The sequence below is a fragment of the Mus musculus genome, chromosome 3, assembly GCF_000001635.26.
Source record: "Mus musculus strain C57BL/6J chromosome 3, GRCm38.p6 C57BL/6J".
Taxonomy (NCBI): Eukaryota; Metazoa; Chordata; class Mammalia; order Rodentia; family Muridae; genus Mus; species Mus musculus.
This window is the reverse complement of record NC_000069.6, coordinates 9,097,207-9,103,113: the sequence shown is the minus strand read 5'-3', so window position 1 is coordinate 9,103,113 and position 5,907 is coordinate 9,097,207.

Genomic DNA, 5,907 nt, shown 5'->3' with positions numbered 1-5,907 from the left:
ATCCCCTTCTTTCCACAGCCGTCACAAACACGAGGAAGCCTTTAGTCTGCTTAGGAGCAACTTGCCTGTTAACACTTGTATGCGGCAAATACCAAACATTTGTATGTGTTCTTAACAGACATGGAAGGGTTCATGGTCACCAGAGGAGACTGCTGGACAAGCCCTTCTATCTGTGATCTCCTTTGTTTTATTTACCTAATTATCTATTTATTTACTTACTCATTTTAGTTAAAACCAAAAGGGAAGAAACGTGAGTTGGATCTATGTACTTACTAGGCTTGTATTCAGCTTTCTCTATGGCAGGCCTATGCTGAGTTCAGGGACAAATATGTAATATAGACTACATTAAAAGGTGGCCTTTTATTTGGCACACGGAGAACAAACCTCAGAGAGATAAAAATAGGCAGATGTTCTCAGCCCCTTGCCTTCGCCCCAGGACATACCTTGTTCATTCCTTGCAGTGGACCTGACCATACCCACCTCTACTTGGTCTGTAGGCAGAGCTTTATATCCCAGCCCATGAGTGTCAGTGGGATGGAAGGGAATACAAGTGACTCCTACTTACCAATACCGGGAGGGCTGTAGCTGAGTAGAAGACAGATTACTTAGCAGGCCTGAGACTCTAGGACCTATCCCAGGCACACAGAGGAAAGGGCCTGATGGTGCAGACCTGTAACCCCAGCTGTCCTGAGGCTGACAGACGCCTGTGTGGACAATTGAGCAGATCGGAATAGAATGGTTAAGGCTCTAGGTCAGTGATGGAGGGCTTGTCTAACATATGCAAGCTCAGGGTCCAGTCTGCAGTAAGAGAAGGATCAAAGCCAAAGCTTGTGACATCTGTGCTGCCGATCTAATGCACACTAGGAATAAGGCACGAGTTCTAGAGCCTCCTTGTATCGATCACCTGAGCTCACACCCACAAGTGTGTAAATTACGAGCTCTGCCTCCCGCCATTTTCCACACTGGGGTTTAGCAAGTTGTGGCTTCTTGTCCTGTGCCACTAAAATAGTGGAGAGATGTTCCAGTGGAAGCCAGTTTGAGCCCCACATACAAGGTGTTCTTTTATATATTATTTACGGTGCAGGGGATGGAACCTCTGGCTTCTCGTGCTAGGCAAGAGTTTTTCCCCACCTCCATATGCAGGATTTAAAAGAGACAGACATAGGGAAGAGGACTTTTAAAAAGGAAGGTCACACTTATTTTTTTTTAAAGTAGTCTGTTTCTGAAGAATTTTGAATGTTGGCAATAGAGCAAGTCACATGAGCTATGTCAGTTGCCTCCCACCCCACCCCTACCCCCAGGAAGAAACCCCTTCTCCACACCTCATTCCCCCAAGATTGGATTTAGATAAATTTACCAGCTAAACCACCCTGAAGATTGCAGAACAATTGGCCTACAGGTGTGGCTAGGAAAAGCCTGGAATTCTCAGGGGTCACCTGAGTGTGGATTTTACATAGCCTCCCTCTGTTCTCCCTGGGGACAGGTCTCTCCCTCTCCCCACCTGCATTATCTATGGAAAGGTTCCTTAGAGCCTGTTTGCAGATTCCCCAACACTCCCCCCTCCACCCAGTCCCCACCCCTCCCACCCCCACCCATTGCACCCTGGCGAGTCCCCGCTGGGCTGGTTCCCAGAACCTCTGAGCTCAAAGGCAAGAGCAGGGTGGGGTGACTTCCCTCCCTGCAGGGAATTCCAGCAGGCCCTCCCCTGGGCTTCTGCTCAGCCCCATTCCCTTGCAATAAGGAAGTTTAAACAATTCTGACTTTGCACCCTACCCTGACAGAGCTCCACTCTGTCCCACAGGCACCAAGGTACACCCTGCATATTTTCACATCTGACTTTAAAGACACCCCAAATAAAACTGACGCTAACATCCATGATCAAAAAGTCCAGTGTTTTCTAAAGAGAAGCATTAAAGAATGACTGTATTAGTATTAACTAAAAAAGTGTAACACGTTATGTCTGATCAGTGATTCATTATATATAACATTAATTGCTTGGTTATATTTGGGCCTGATGAACATTTTTATTGATTGCCTAGCATCTACGACCTATGACATGCTTGCGCGGTACACTTTTAGTCAAATCAGACCAGGCTTTGTTCTCAAAGAGCAGGAAGCCCTTCAGAAAGAGAGCCACGTGCAAATATAAGAGTCTTGGGGAACGAGCTGGAGCAGTAAAGTAATTCAGTGTGGAATGCTTGCCCAACACAGTAAAACCCTAGGTCCAGCTCCACCAGCAAGACAAACCGCCATTATCCTCCTCCTCTTCTTCATCTTCACAGAGAGTTCAACACGCAACAGTTGCAGGGGAGAGCGAGGAGAGCTGTGTCTGAGGGGCTTCTAATGCCCCCAACCATGAGGGCCTGGTTCTCTTTCTTTGCTCCATGGCTCAAGACAAAGCCGTCTCTTGAGACCTTTCTTCTTTCCTGCATTTATTCACTCACTGGTTCATTAAGCAGTGTTCTTTTCCAGGTATGGTGGTATACACCTGTAATCCCAGCATTTGGGAGGCAGAGGAACTCAAATTATCTAGGGTTCAAGACCAGCATAGGCTCCATCACAAGATCTTATCTCAAAAGACGAACAAACAAAAATGTTCTTGTTTGACCTTGGCCATGGCATAGGCCTTGGGAAATGGCAAAGTCTCAACCTCTTGAGGTTTGTCCCTGATCAGGGGAGGCAAGTCAGGAAAAAAAAAGCCTTATAACCATGTTACTAAAATAACTTCACGTGAAGGCTAGAGATGGCCTCACCAGCTGACACCGTGATTTTGATCTCTAGAACCCATATAAAAGCTGGGTGCAGTAGCCTGCACCTCTAATTCCAGGACTCCTATGGGCAAGATGGGACTCAAGACAGGAGAATCGTCTGGAATGCCTAAAAAACATAGTACAGCAAGAGAGACTGCCTTGAAACAGGGCAAGAACTGACCCCTGAAAGTAATTTTCTGACCTCTATACACAGGCAGTAGTGTGAGTGCACACACACAGGACCCCACACACGCACAGGATAGCATGGGTGGGCACGAGCACATGCACGCACATGCGCACACACACACACAAATAAAAGAGTGAAAAATAATTTCGGGTGATAACTGCTGGGAAGACCATGGGCAGCGGCATTAGCCAGGGTGTTTGGAAATCAGAAGTTCAGGACTGAGGACTTCCCCAGCAAAGGAAGACCTTTCTCTTTGAAACAGTCTCACTTGTGTAGCCCTGGCTGGCCTGGAACTCACCATGTAGACCAGGCTGGCCTCAAACTCACAGAGAGCCACTTGCCTTTCCCACCCCCTTCTATCCCTCCGCCTCACTCCACCACAGTGCTAAGATTGAAGTTGTGTGGACTATGCCCAGCTAAAAAGGGCTTTTTAAAGGAGGGGGCATGGGACAGAGCTTACATGACACACAGTGTCCCTTACAGAGGCCTAGGAAGAGGATGTCACGATGGAAAGACTGAGGATGCTTGGGGGGCGTACTCAGGCCAGAGACCAGAGTGTTACACCCTGAGAAACACTGTGGACAGATGAGCTGCTCCGGATGGCACTGGAGAAAATGAGCGAGGCTGGAGACCTTCCATTAACTGCTTAGCAAACCAGCTTGTAAAGCTCAGTGTCCACATTATGGGGTCCAGAGGTACAAAGCCAAGAGGATCAAGGAATTTCTCCAAAAGCCATCTATGATGGCTTACAACTATAATCCCAGCAGCACGTGGGAAGCTGAGGCAGGAGAATCATCGGTTAGACCAGTCTGTCTACAGAGTGACACCTTGTCTTCAAACCCCTAACCCAAAAAGACCTTCAATGCTGTGCTCAAGGGCCGTGGTGGCGCACAGCTTTGATCCTAGCACTTGGCAGGCAGAGGCAGGTGGACCTCTGACACGTTCGAGGCTAGCCTGGTCTACCTTGTGAGTTCCAGAACAGTCAGAGCCCACGAGTGGGCTCTTGCATCTAAACGAGCAAACCAAGTGCTGTATTTGAATATGGAAGAAAACGAATTGATTCTGCCCCCACCGCTTTGTATTTCTTCTTTCCCTAAAAGGGCTTTTTTTAACTCCTCAAAAATGTCTCCAAAACCGGGCGTGGTGACGCACGCCTTTAATCCAGCACTCGGGAGGCAGAGGCAGGCGGATTTCTGAGTTCGAGGCCAACCTGGGCTACAGAGTGAGTTCCAGGGTAGCCAGGGCTACACAGAGAAACCCTGTCTCAAAAAACAAAAACAAAAACAAAAAAAAAAAATATGTCTCCAAAAGTAACAGCAACAGCGACAACAAAAGCCTTAAGTCTATTCACTGGTCTTTTCCAACCAGGTTCCCCAGAGGCGGAGCAGCTCGGAGGACGGACCGTCCTGCCTGGGGCGGAGCACGCATTTTGTGAGCAGCTTGTCTTAAATACATACGCTCAATCTAGTGCTCAGAGGACTATAACCCTTCTTTGTCCCCCTGCTTCCTGTTGGAGGTGTTATTTGTGCCTAGGACCTGGAGCCTTTGAAATTCGGATAGACTCCAAAACAAATAATCAGTATTCATGGGGCTCCCTGGAACTGGGGCTCAAGGCTCTCCGGAAAGGGAAGTGATTTTGACCCTTCTGGGGCTGGGTTCCCTCACATCGTTGTGCAGAGTCCCCTGGGGGCTTGGGGGGAGGAGCTCTGTTTAAAGTGTGAATTGGGACCCAGATGTGTTAAGCGGAGCCAGGTGAATTTTTTTTTTTTCAAGTCTATTTCACAGTAGCTTCTGGCCGTCCATATTTGGAAGGCAAGATGCTAGCTAGAACCTCCACACGTGACAGGACAGTTTTTCCAACCAGGCCAAACCTAAAATCAAAACAGGTCCTTCTACAGAAATTGTACTGGCAGAGTTCTGGGCTCTGCACGGGGCAACCTGGACTAAGCTAAATAATTGGTCAGCTGGCTGATGGCTGTGAGCCGGGGTGTGAGATCACTGCTCCGAGGGCTTTGACACAGTCTTGGTTGACACATGGTTGGGGAGTGGATCCAACTCTTTAGACCATTAGATTCATCATGCATGAGTGTGTGTGACGGGATGACATTCCTCCGCCACCCCTCAGGGCAAAGGGCTGCATTCTAGGTTGGGTGGTTTCTAGCTTTTCAGAGCCCTGTAGGTACAGATGCTGTTTAACCTGCGCTCTCCCCACAGCACCCAGAAGAACGGAGGGAAAAGTTGTAACCCAGGCGCCTGCAATACCCCCTCCAGCTCTTCTCCCTAGTCCTGTAGGAGCAGCAGCTGGTCAACAGGGCTACCATCACGTTCAGTCTCTGAGATGATTTCTTGTTCGTTTGCTTGCTTGGTGTCGTTTGATGTCAATGAGCCCCAGGTTGGCCTTGGTCTCACTGTGTATTTAGACTAGCATGAACTACCCCAGATTGCCTGTCTTTACCTTCTGAGTTTGTATATCTAACCAGGCTTCATAGGCTCGGATGGTTTGGGATTGAAGCCAGGCTGCCGTTGCTCACAGGCCTGGCAAGTATGCACCGTGCTGACCTAGCTGGATCCTGAGCCCTTATTTATTTGGGGTCTGTGTTTTGTTTTGTTTCTGAAAAGGTCTCGCTTGTTCTAGAACGCAGTACACTCTGACCTCATGATCCTCCAGCTTCTACTTCTTCAGCACCATCAGGCCCAGTCAGAGGTCATTTCTTCTGTGTGACCTATGAAACACACAGTTAGGGCTTTACCGCCAAGGGAGGAGCAAGGTCAAGGTCCAGCATGCAAAAGTAGAGTGTGGTATATAAGATTCATGTGCCACAGCATGCATGTGGAGGTCAGAGGTGAGCTTGGTCACCACGTGGGTTCTGGGAATAGGTGTTAGGAGCCTTTACGGGCTGGACCATCTTGCTGGCTCTTCTGTTTTATGCATATACTGTTTTATACTCTTTTTGAGACAGAGTTTCATAT